Source organism: Macrobrachium nipponense, chromosome 2 (assembly GCF_015104395.2).
Source record: "Macrobrachium nipponense isolate FS-2020 chromosome 2, ASM1510439v2, whole genome shotgun sequence".
In the NCBI taxonomy this organism is placed as follows: domain Eukaryota; kingdom Metazoa; phylum Arthropoda; class Malacostraca; order Decapoda; family Palaemonidae; genus Macrobrachium; species Macrobrachium nipponense.
In genome coordinates, this window is record NC_087201.1 from 135,555,063 (window position 1) to 135,568,899 (window position 13,837).

Below are 13,837 nucleotides of genomic sequence, written 5' to 3' on the forward strand. Positions count from 1 at the left end.
TGGATTATTACCCTTTGATTTATATCTATATCCCTCGGGAGATCAGATGATACAAAGAGGAAGTGTGTTAGTTCCCATCTTTGTTAAAGGAAGATTCACACACTCACACATATATATAATACATACATACATACATACCATACAATAATATAAAATGTATATATGTACACATATATTGTATATATGTATACATGTTTCACACATGCATATGTTTCACACACATGCATATATATATATATATAAAATAATATATATATTATATATATATATATATATATATATATAATATATATATATATATATATATATATATTTGGTTTATTTCTGAAATTAAATGGTTGTCTACTATGTCCGGTATCGAATGTAATGAGGTACCTAGAAGTGCCTAATGTGAATACATTCAATAATGTTATAATATAAATGGCATATAGCTAGTTCATGAATATCGAGTGAGAAAAGTATTAAGTAATAAATTGGAAAACAGTATTACTATCAGAGTTTCTGTTTTTCAAGGGTTTAAGAGACGTATGAACAAAACCTTCGTAATAGGATCAGGCAGATGTGGTTTTTTGGGAGGTTTGTCTCCATATGCGTAAGCATCTCCATATGCAAAGTTACGGAACCTTCAGTCATGGTCCTCCCGATTTCACGGATCTACATTTCAGAGTCAGATAATATTTCTATTGAAATTTCGGTTTGCAGAGCGACCAGCTTTCAGTCTGTAATGCTATACCATATCCATTTCGAAAATTTGGATTAGCGTACAGATATGTAACGGGCTACATGCATCTGTTTGGTGGAGGGGGGTGTGATAGACCCAAATACTGTGTGTATAATATATATATATGTGTGTGTGTATACGTGTGTGTGCTACTGCTGGGGCCCTACTGGATTTTTAACTTCCTTCTTTCCTGAACTTTTTTCATACGGTATATCCTACACCTGTAAACTTATATCCCCAGAGGATAGATGTGAAAAAAACTGTAGTTCACGAGATGTTGAATTTTGACATTCTACTATGCAGACATAAAGATGGATAATGTATGGTCTTAGTTTATTCATGCATACACTTAACGAGATCAGATAATGGGGACGTAATGCAGTTTGGTTTACTTTACGTTTGAATAGCAGTCTGTTGGAGTTCAGCTCTCGAGATTGTTGAAACTAAACCTAGTGCTTTCACAATGATAGAATTAACTACTATGTTAAGGAAAGTAATATATATATATATATATATATATATATATATATATATATACATATACTATACATACATACTACATACATATATATATATATATACATATAATACATACTACTACATATATATATACATATATACATATATATATATATATATATACATACATATATATATATACATACACTAATATACATACATACATACATACATACATATATATATATATACATATATATATATATATATATATATATATATATGATGGATTTTTATATGTGTATTTATGTATCTGGCAATGGTTATCAGCGTGTGGGACCTAGCTGGTATATCTTCTGCCGTAACCCCTCTGAACGGAGGAGAAAGAAGTAAAAAAGAAAGGAAGCAAATCCACATAAAACACACTTACATCCATCCACATTTGCACATCCTTTGGAAACATTCTATATCACAGCTAAGAACATGCAAATACACACCGGGCAATATAGAAGCGTTTATTTTTATTATTATTATTATTCTGTTGAATAACAAGGCAGAATTCAATGAATTAATATTATATATTATCTTTTCTATTTTTCTTATTACTCGCTTCTCTGGCTCAGCGATATTTCTTAATAATGGGCCAATATTCATATTGGGATAAATCTAGATAATGCTGAATGTGGAATTATCGCTGAGCCAGAGAAGCGAGTAATAAGAAAAATAGAAAAAAAATCAATAAGATTAATTTGCTTAATTCTGCTATTTTACTCAACAGAATTAGTTGAAAAGAGGGTCTTCTTCCAAAATATTATTATTGTGTGGATAGTGCTGTTTATTCATTTTTTATCATGTTGTATCATGTATCTAGATTGTGTATGTTACTGTCTGTATTTTGTAACTATTCCAGGTTATAATTTGGCCCTCTGAGCCTCCTCCTGCTGAAGCTGAAATAACGGGATATGTTATTATTATTATTATTATTTATTATTATTATTATTATTATTATTATTATTATTCATTTTATTATTATTATTATTATTATTCAAGCCTGTAGGTCTTTCTATGTGAATAAGGGTTGACTTATAAATAATAATAATAATAATAATAATAATGATAATAATAATAATAATAATAATAATAATAATAATAATAATAATAATAATAATGATAATAATAATCACTTGTACATTGCCCGTTGTGAGTATAATATGTGTTTTTGTAGTGTTAAGCGTTTAATGAAGAGTTTGATGTGATGCGTGAAAGCGCGAGAATTGATAAGCGCTACTGGGGGAGAATAAGAAAATAGAGGCCATGTTTCCTATCTCAAACATCATTATTCGCCCGAGTCTCTACGTGGTAATGGAAATTGGGTAATGTATAGTAGCCTAAGAGACTCGTAAATCTCTCTCTCTCTCTCTCTCTCTCTTCTCTCTCTCTCTCTCCTCTCTCTCTCTCTCTCAATCTGATGGCCGTACACATTTGTTAGACGTCGCCATTCAATAAATTCCCCAGTCCGAGACACGGCCCTTTATCCAGATGTTCTGGTCCGGTCTTTTATAGAAAGGTTGGGTGGCATTTATTTGCATAGTTATTTCCCTTCGTGGATCGGTATTATCATCCACGAGTATGATATGGAATGATGAAAGGCTAAACGTCTGTTAGCATGATGGACACGCAAGTTGGTTTTAATATATTGGTCTGGACGCAGTTTATGGTATTAAACATAATCAAGAATCCAACAAGGTAATTACAACATACTTCGGCATTCAGTCTCTGTAAAAGTATATCATTATATTATTAATTATATCATTATATTATTAATATAAGGATATAATATATCATCATATAATGATATAATAATATAGTATATCATTATATTATTAATCTGATGTAAAAACAGATCTTGTTGATGTATTGTTGTCGAAAATGTTGTAGTTTATTTTTTAAAAATAAATGACTTCGTGTTCAATTGTCTTTGGCTAGGTTTTTTTTATCATTTTTATTTTAAAAAGTTGCGTGACAGGAAATTAAAATGATAATTTCTGTATCTCTTTCATATCCACGAAAAACAATCGGATATCGTTACAATGGTAGCTGTGTGATTGATGTGTTCATGACATAGTGAACAACTGATGCTCGTTACCTGCTTAGGTAGGTCATATAGCAGAACTTTGCTTCATTGGGCGTGCCGATAGGCTATATTAGTTAAAAGATAATCGAGCTTCTATATAGTTTGTTTTTATTGACCAGATACTTTTCCGATAAATATTTTGAGTATCAACAAATATTCACGTGAAGATAGTTGTCTCCTTTGTTTTGTGGTCTTTTCATTTCCTCAAATAGATTGTCATTATGTAAGTTGCTCGCTTAATCCCGAGCTACACGGTTGCGTACAGTTTGCCAGGGGTAATGACGACATTTTCTTTAAGTAGAGTGTTATGCATAAATTATCAGGTTATTTTACTTACTCAGTGACGTTTTTCTTTATATCCTCAAACATCAAGCCACAGATGTCGTTTCATATCAAATTCACTCAACCTCGACATAAGCACCGAAAGGGAATTAGTGAGTGATAAGCGATCCTTCAACTAGTGGACTCGATCCACCGAATAGTTAGGCATGCTGACATTCATTTTATATATATATATATATATATATATATATATATATATATATATATATATATATATATATATATATACACGTATATATAATGTATATGTACACGAATATAATATCATACTTTTATAATCTTATTTCTTCACTGGCTTGTAGGATAATAATTTAATTATCAGTCATTAATTTTAGGCTGTGAAATATATAATTGATTTAGTAATTATATAAGGTAATATTATCTTAAATGCCTGAAAAAAAAAACTATTTATTCATGACAGTTGAATGACCGGAGCGTATGCCAGTCAGTGTTATGAGACAAATACTGTGAAAAGCAGTAACGTTATTTTCCGCATAATGAGTGAATATGTCCTGAGAACAATTATGTAAAGTTACCGGGACAGAAAGATGGTAAATGGTGCACGGTAAAGACGGTCCATTTTATTGCACGGCGAAGCCACGCCGCATAAACAGAATTTCGGTTATGTATAGAATTTTTGCAAGTGGCTATGAATACTAAGCGAACCTTTGGTCACGTAATTTTTCTTACAGACGTTGATGTGAATTGCTTTAAAGATACCTCTCTCTCTCTCTCTCTCTCTTCTCCTCTCTCTCTCTATCTCTCTCTCTCTCTCTCTCACACACACACACACACACACTACACATCTCTCTCTTCTCTCTCTCTCTCTCTCTCACACACACACACACACATACACATCTCTCTCTCTCTCTCTCTCTCTCTCTCTCTCTCACACACACACACACACACACAGCTAATTTAAAGGTGCACGCAAGGTAAAGCGTACACACCTCCACACATAGAGTATAGGTATACTATACTCTCTAGACCTTGTCTCCACTCGTCTCACTGGCATGATTATCCAAATTCGAATACCAGGCGATAAAACCGAATGGCCAGTTAGTTATTGCTGTAGTGGGCTGCAGCTACGATGAAGTTGAGCATGACGCTAGCAATCTCATTTTTCAATGCTGACTGAGAGAACTAGACGGGTAAAAGCACCTTGAGCAACACCGTGTAACGGGAAGGCTTTGTAGTTGGGAATTATATACGTCTACACACACACACACACATACACTATATATATATATATATATATATATATATATATATATTATATATACATATATACATACATACACATACATACATACATAAAATATATGTGTGCGTGTGTGCTTATGTGTTGCGTTTCTACGTCAACATTCTCAAACAGACAAGGTAAAATGATTTCCGGTCAGTTCCAGATTTACCATATGTACCTTTGGGTAACATGTTTAACACAAGTGACTAAAGTAATCTACGGACTGGAAGAGGGATCTCTAGTTTCTATTTGCTTGAAACCAATTTACTCAAACGATACCACGATACCATCGTGCAAACTTTCCTTTTATGCTGTACGATTAGTTTTGTTTGTGCTGTTATGTTATTTCGTATTAAATGCTCTTGTTACCAAATATCATGTTTCCCCCTATCTTTTGTAAAGACCGTATTGTTTGCTGAAATCAAGTAGAAATTATTCTTTTTGTTATATATATATATATATATTTTTATATATATATATATATATATATATATATATATATATTATATATATATATTTATCATTTGTATATTCTTGTGTGTGTTTTTTTTTGTGTGATCGAAATTTCTCTAATAGCATGGTTTTTTAAAGCTAAAATAAGAAAGAAAAAAAACTTTTAGTTTTCACTAATGTTCATCAGACAATTTAAAGCAATGCTTTTAAACGTCCTTTGTCTTCTCCTAGTCCCCAAAACGAAAGTATTTTTCGCTTTCCAATCTACGGAGTCAAAATAAATCTGTAGTAAGGGAACCTTCTCCCTGCCTGAATAGACTGTACCCTATGTACTTTCTATTGTTATTTTTAAAGCCGTTCACGTTCAAAGTTATTACCCAGAAACTTTTCCGTTGGGTCGGTATATAAATTTTCTGATCCCGGAAGTAATATGGGTGTTTTATAGTATATTCTACTGTGTCCTCAGGGCTAAAATTAATTTTCACAAAGATGTTAGTTACCGCAATGGTTTGACCCTCCGTAAAAAAAGAAAGGAATTCTCTGTTATTAGGTATCAAATTTTTTAAAAACCAAGCTTGAATCCAGCACGTGAATTTCCATCACTTTTCAGAATCGTAACATGACATCCTCGGTCATTTTGGGACCATGATATGAATTAAACTGTGCCAGCCATCATTTAATGAATCGGCCTGTTCGGTTTCATCTAGTTTAGCCTGAGAGTTTTATTTTACTCTTGCACATTCTTGCATTTTTAGTAGCTATGTCTCTAAAGCACTGCGAATTTTTCCTACTATTATCGGGGGTTTTCATCCCCAAAAGTTTTTTTTTACTTCATTTGTAATCTTTTTATTTGCGTTATATGTGAATTAAAGTTGTAATTTTTTTCTTGTTCATGAAATTGAAAATTTTATTGTATCCTGGAACTTCTTATTATTTATACAGATCATGGCTTTAATAAAATACTTGTTTACCACCGTTTTTTTTTCATGAATGCCCTAGCACACACATTTTATATATATATATATATATATATATATATATATATATATATATATATATATATATATATATATAATATATATATATATATCCTACTAAAACATTAAGCCCTTTCCCCAAACTAGGGGTGGCTTCAGAGTAACTAAGACCCCAGTTGCATTCCAGCCATTATTGAAGGATTTTTGAATCGTCCATTTTACCCATATCTGTACCCACCTTTAGTCTTTTACTTTACCTCCGTTCATGCTTCCTTTCTTCCATCTTGCTGTCCGAACTTTTTTAACTATCACTTTTTACATCCTTGTTTTTCATCTCATTTATTTTCTGGATCTTTATATCTTGCTGTCAAATCACTACAACTCCTTTTCGCTGTTTTAAGCCCTGAAAGGCTGAAAGTGCCCCAACTCTTGGCTTTATTATCTAACTTCATAAATCATTCATCAGAGACGCAAAAGAAAAAAAAAACAGTAAATAGCCCCGTCACATTCGTAATTTATTTCACGTAATTTGGATGGATGAACCCTCTGTATGTGTGCCGAGTTCTCCTGGACACACACACTGAATAGAATGAACGGACCGTTCACCCTACTCCCTTTTTCGGAAAAGGGCTGCAAATGTTGAATGAGAATCGAAGTGAAGTTTCTGTCTATGATTAGTATAGTTAAGATGGTTAAAAGTTGGTAGATTCGAGATTTTATCGTAAAAAGGTTAATATACGTGGAAATATGGGTCTGAACGGAGGAACAGTTGAAGATTAAGTTGGTGAGAAGTTTGTCTGATTAGGATGGTCTGCTTGAAAAGAGGAAAGGAAAACCTAGAACGTTGTGTCTGCAAGAGGTGGCATAAGTTTTGAAAAAGACGGGCCCCAATAATCAGGAAGCATTATAGTGACCAACGTTGTTTAGCTTTCGTCGGTCAAAGGTTGAACGTGGCAATGTCCTTTGCCGAACTGTCATTTATATTCATATTTATTAGTGGAACTGGTTTCTTCTGATTATATATATATATATATATATATATATATATATATATATATATATATATTATATAATACATACTCACGACATGAAGGTACAGTGATTGATAGGGTAGTATTCTCAGTTCCCCATAAAGTAGTTAAAATTGTCCATATTTCGACTATATAAATATATATATGTATATATATACTCACAAGATGAAGGTACAGTGATTAATAGGATGGTAGTCTCAGTTCCCAATAATGCAGTTAAAATTGTCCTTATTTCGACTGTTCTAGTTATTAAGAAATAAAGTTATTATATAATTAATATAAAGTTAATAAGGTTACCAAACTGCCTGTAAGTTTTTCTCTTACGATGACCTTTTCTCTATACTTCTCAACATTTTCACAGTACTTCCTTGTGATATTTCTCCATCGGAAACTTGGTGTCAGTAGCGTTGACTTGCCTTCAGATTAGAGAGATTAAAGGTGCAGATCTGAAAGAAAAATGTCCAGAACTTGCTCTTCAGAGTCTGTGCTGATGTTGAGTTGGCTTTAGTACTTAAAAACAATTTTTTTTTTTAATTCTGTCAGTCTAATGGTTTTCTTCGTTATTGACAGTTAACACATTACACACAGGGTCTTCCACATTGACTATCTCTTTTGTCTTCCGGTTATTTGTTGATGAAATAGGTAATGTACATTAGCCAGTACTTTAAATAATTTTGTTACGAAGTTCTGTACTTGAAGTTATTTAATACTTAAACAGCACCCCATCCCCACACGCAATATATCTATATATATATATATATAATATACATACTACTATATATATATATATATATATATATTATATGTGTGTGTGTGTGTGTGTGTGTGTGTGTGTGTGTGTGTACTAGTGATTTTATATGTAACGGCATACCGGTACATATAAAATGTATGAGAACTTCTCCCTAATTTCAGTCTCACTCTAATCTGCACATTTTATTTACAAGGGCAAGTCTTTGAACAGATTCAGACTACAACTTAAACAGCCTTTGTTTTTGTTAGGAAACTTGGACCGCCAATCTTCATTGCTTATGTAATGTATGCATGAATTTCTGATAGAATAAAATGCATTACTTTACAGCTCCATCATCATCTAAATGAGCTCTTTCATGTGTTGGAGAAATATGTTTGTGTCGCATAATTCTCAGGATTAAAGGAAGTTGTCAGTTCTTTGGATTATTTCTCAGAAGACGTTGTGTCGTTTTCGTGCCTCCTCCTCCTCCTCCTCTTAATTTTTTCTTCTTGTATCTTTCTTCCCACCTACCTCTTCATTTTCTTATTCTTGTCCCGTATTTCTGTCCTTCTCCCCGTCCCCCTCCTCCTTCACCTCCCTCCCCTCCCTTCCCTCGTCCTTGTCTTCCCATTTTTCTTCTTCTTCATAACGTAAGTTAGGAGGTGTGATTTCTTTCTGGAAGATTACTTGAGAAGCTCTTGCTTTCAGGAACTCTTACGGTCGGGAAAAATATGAGCCTTTTTTTCTTTTATATTTTCATATTCTTCTGGAATGTGTGGAATAGTAATTAATTTTCCTTCTGCCTTCCTTTTATGTGTGTGTGTGAGTTTGTGTAGAAATCCATTTCCGTTTTGTACCTTCCAACTCTTGCTTGAATAAAATATTTTTTTTAACTTAAATTTGTCAGGTCTCAATGTTACAGTTTTGTTTTCAAATTCATTTAATTTTAAGTTGAATTTTTAATTTAGGTCTGAAGATGAATAATGAAAATAATATTATGAGGCTGTCGTTCAAAAAATAAACAAATTCAGACACTGGACGCCAGCCCTCATTCATGTGATGCGTTAAAAATCTATGAATTTTAAAATAGTTGTTGATTAAAAAGTTGGAAATTGCGCTTCTATTGTCGAGTCTCTCAGACAGCAAGAGGCCATGTATTCGATTTTAGCTAGTTCCATAAAGTTCGGAATTTATGCTGTTGTTATTTTTAATTTTGTCCTTTCCCCGAATCCCCTTTTACATTCTCTCTCTCTCTCTCACTCTCTCCTCTCTCTCGTCTCTCTCTCCCCCTCTTTCATCTTTCTCCCCCTCCTCCCTCCATCCCTCTCTCCTTCCTCCTCCCTCTTCCCCCTCCCCTTCTAATATATATATATATATAATATATATATATATATATATTAATAATATATATAGATATATTATCGATATATATTAACGTGGCAATCTTATATTTCGAGCAGCAGAAAAGTGCTCGAAATATTGTTGCAACGTTAAGAAAGGGTTTTATGGGCCTTTTATTTTCATATTATACTGTTGTATTACAGTAAAAAGATATTCATATGTATGCATATATATATATATATATATATATATATATATATATATATATATATATATATATTTCACATACATACGTACATACATGCACATACACTTCTACATGTACTATCTTATCGTATAATATTTTTGCAATCTCCATGTTGTCGTGCAGAAGCATAACCTATTATATTAACCAATAGTTTTTGTTGTATTTATTATTTTATAAAAATGCTTGAGTCGCATCGCCTTCTGGTGTGTTCCTTCGATGAATATTGTCCTTATACGTATGCCATTTGGTGCTTTAAGCGCTTCTTGCGAAGGAATTCGGAAACTGGTATATGTCCCTTTTGGTTTTTATGATCTGTGGCAGCGCCCAAGTTATAAGGTTCAATATTTGAGAAATTCTGGTCACCAGAAGAATTGGGTCTTTTCAATATTTGAGAAATTCTGGTCACCAGAAGAATTGGAAGACCCAGACCTACTTGTGTGAAGGTTATAAGACGGAAGGCTGAAGATGAATGGAGATTTATGAAGTGAAAGCACGGGTAAGTCATGAGTGGCGGAATTTCACAGAGGCCCTTTGCTTGGCGCTGCTTTGGAATTTGTGATGAAGATGATGATCATGATAATGATGGTGATGTTGATGATTTGTGAAGTTCTCCAGGTCTAAGATGTTGATGATTTGTGAAGTTCTCCAGGTCTAAGATCCACATGACTTTCTTTGCTTCCTAATTCTCCTTATGTTCATGCCGAATCTCTTTAATATTCTATCCAGTCTTGCTACTGGCATTTGGTTACAAATATCCGGCCAGTACCTCACTTCAATGTTGAATTACAGTTGAAATCTGGTACACTTTTTCTCTGGAAGTCCTCTATCTACCATCTTTTAATCGTTCTCTTTGGAGATTCGCAGACATCCATCAGCAAATCTAATTTTCCAAAGTTATCTTCCATCCATCTTAATCTCATTCCAACTTTGAGAACTTACTCCCGAGCAGTCGATGAACAATTTTGGAGAAATTGCTCAACTTTTTATTGCCATTCCTTCGCGTCTCTTGCTAACCGTGAATTTGGTTTCTTACTTTTCCATTAGTTCAGGATTGGTGTGGCGAGTTTTCGACAACCTAGTTTACTATAAAAAAACAAAAAGGGTACTACTGTGTTACTTTGCAATACAAAAGTACAGAGGAGAGAGAGAGATATATATATATATTATATATATATATATATATATATATATATATATATATATATAGAGAGAGAGAGAGAGAGAGAGAGAGAGAGAGAGAGAGAGAGAGAGAGAGAGTTTTACACAGTCATGCAATTATGCAAAGTTGGTGAAACCTTCATTGCAATGTCTTAGTGACTTAGTCTATTGCACTTAAATCTAAGTACTTTTCAACCCATATTTAACTTAGTGCTTCCTATTATTGCGCCAACATTTTAGGATTTGTAGAAAGATTGTATATATCCACAATTAGAATTAATATCAGTTACTTTAAATGAAACTAAAATATTACTTTCAAGTGCCATGCTTCAGTTCTTTAATTTCTGCGTTTTGTACATTTTTATTTGTTGCACTGGTTTAATTATGTTGATTTCTTGTCTGTTTTATCTTGTTTCACTTGTTGGCGTCTTTTTTCTGCAATTCATAGGTATTTCAAGTCTTAGCCATTCGGACGTTTGTTTATTTTGATTAATGAAAAGGGGAACAAAGGCAAAATGATTGTCCAAAAGTATAATGAAAAGTTGCGTTGTTAATCAGACAATATAACTCTCTCTCTCTCTCTCTCTCTCTCTCTCTCTCTCTCTCTCTCTCTCTCTCTCTCTCTCTCTCTCGTACTGACACAGTTTCTAAATTCGTCGATTTAATCTCTCACAAACTGACTGTACAAGGTCATTTCATCGATTATTACGGGAGTTATGACACGTAAAGAAGTGTTGTGCGAGGTTTGCTTTGAATATGACTAAACAGATAGACCACCATAACTTATCACCAGGGAGCATGAAATAGTCACAAATCAAGCGAGAATGTCACTATTAGTAAGATAGTCGCTCAGAGAAGAGAACAATGGTTAGATCTGATAGACTCCTCCATTAAAATTAAAGCATAAAATTGTCGAGGCACCAGTGTCAATCACTTTAATAAGCAGTCATTTTCGTGGATCTTTTATTATTTTTCACTCATACAGAGAGAGAGAGAGAGAGAGAGAGAGAGAGAGAGAGAGAGAGAGAGAGAGAGAGAGAGAGAGAGAGAGAGAGACTGTTCCCAGATGGAATCAAATGGATGTTTCAATGTTAATATGAAGAAAGACTTTCATATTTATTTATTTTTATTTCCACGACGGAATATCCTGTCACTGAAGCCTTATTTCCAAGTATCATCTCTTAAGTTCTGTCATTGTGCACGAATTCTAAGGAATAAACCTTACATAAGCTGTGTCTCACATTTTAGCAAAGTCACGTGGTATCTGAGTAAACTCTGATATTGACGAACCAACTTCGTTTAATAACCTCTCTCCACAATCCTGTATAGTCACTCTAGATAATCTCATTAGGTCATTTAACCATCCACGGGAACTTATATCGCAATAATATGCAAATAAGATTCGCCCGTGAAATACGGCTTCCTTCCTCCTATCACCTGTCCTTTTTCATCTTTATTAACACCTTTTTACGCTCTCATTCACCTTCCTGAATAGTTATCTTTCATCAATAAGGTCTTTGAACTCGGGAAGACCCTCGCGTAAAATGGTAAGGTAAGAGATCGTTTAAATAAGAATGTACTGCGTTTTAAATAAGACGTTATTTGGTTCCTTTTAGTATTGGTCACTTTTAGCTTGGTCTCTCATATTTGTAGATCTCCTGTAAACTTTATACCTTCGTCCGATTTTTATCTCCTCTGATAGAGCTATCTGGATGTCTCAGACACGCACAACTTTTCTAATCGTGTTATAATGAACTAGATGGGATTTTGATCATGCCGAGGACCTATTTTACTTGACATTCAGATACAGAGGAAATGGGATGATCGCTGAGTGAATTTCGCTTTAGTGCTCATAGACAGAAAAGTAATTCGCTGGTTAGTGTTTTCATTTGTAATCTATCTGTCAATATATTTTCTTTCATACAGACTTTGCTATATACGGGTCTAGAGCGCATTATTTTTTCAACCTGAGTCTCGCGTGGAATGAAGAAACTAGATTAAAATGCTAAATTGGTTCGCAAAGTTGATGTCAAGGAGGTTGGGTGAAGTAATTAACAAGAGCGTCAGAAAACTCCTAAATGGGTTCTCGTAAACAGGGCGACCGGTGAAGCTTGAAAAACTGTTGCCATGGAGTTTCTCGGTTTCCGTTAAAGAAAATAGATAAAGATTAAAAAGTAGGTACATGAAAATAGAAGAATGAAAACAGAAAAATTCGTTGTTGTGAGTTGGCAACAACGAAATGAAAGAGGTACCTGGTTCTTGAGGCGCTCTGCATACAATTATGCTTGAAGTTATGCTTGCATATCTTCTCTTTGGCGTTGTCTATGTCCACGGGGTTAAGTTTCGGAGGACAAAAAAGAACAATAATTATAAATTCGTTGACATTTTAATTCGGTAATATATTTCCGGTATTCATTTGCCTGAATATGAATCTTCGTTAAACTGGTCATGAATGAAATTTTATGCAGCTGTTTACATATAGAGTTATAAACAGAGATATTAAAGAGTAGTCTTCATCGTGTTATGTACATTCAACTAACGATAGCTTATATTGATCCCAGGTGAATAATTTAAGTCGTTTATATTCACCATCCTCCACGGCATCATCAGAATCATACCAGATGACCCGATTAGGTTTAATTAATAACCCAGAACTCATGGCACAGAGATTAGGAATTAAAGGGGATTATTAGGTAAATCACCTAATGACATTTGTCATATCCCATGAAATTCACTGGACGTTTTTTGTTCTTTTTCCCGTAAATAGGGAAATGGAAATAGCTTCCACTGGCTCTTTTAAGTGACGTTAGTTTCTATTGAATTGTATAGGAAAGTTTTAATAAATGTGATGCAAGTTTTAATTAAGCAAACTAGTTCTTTTTTATATTTTCATATTTGTAGCGTGTACAGCAAAAATTATTATAAAGGCACTTATGTATGATAATTACGATGACAATAATGAAATATATCTATATAGTATATATATATTATATATATATGT

At 33.4% G+C, this 13,837-nt stretch overlaps 1 pseudogene; it reads left to right on the plus strand.

Annotated features, from left to right (window-relative positions):
• Positions 1–13,837, plus strand: part of LOC135221019 (myb-like protein P) — a 555,563-nt pseudogene that overhangs the window by 364,329 nt on the left and 177,397 nt on the right.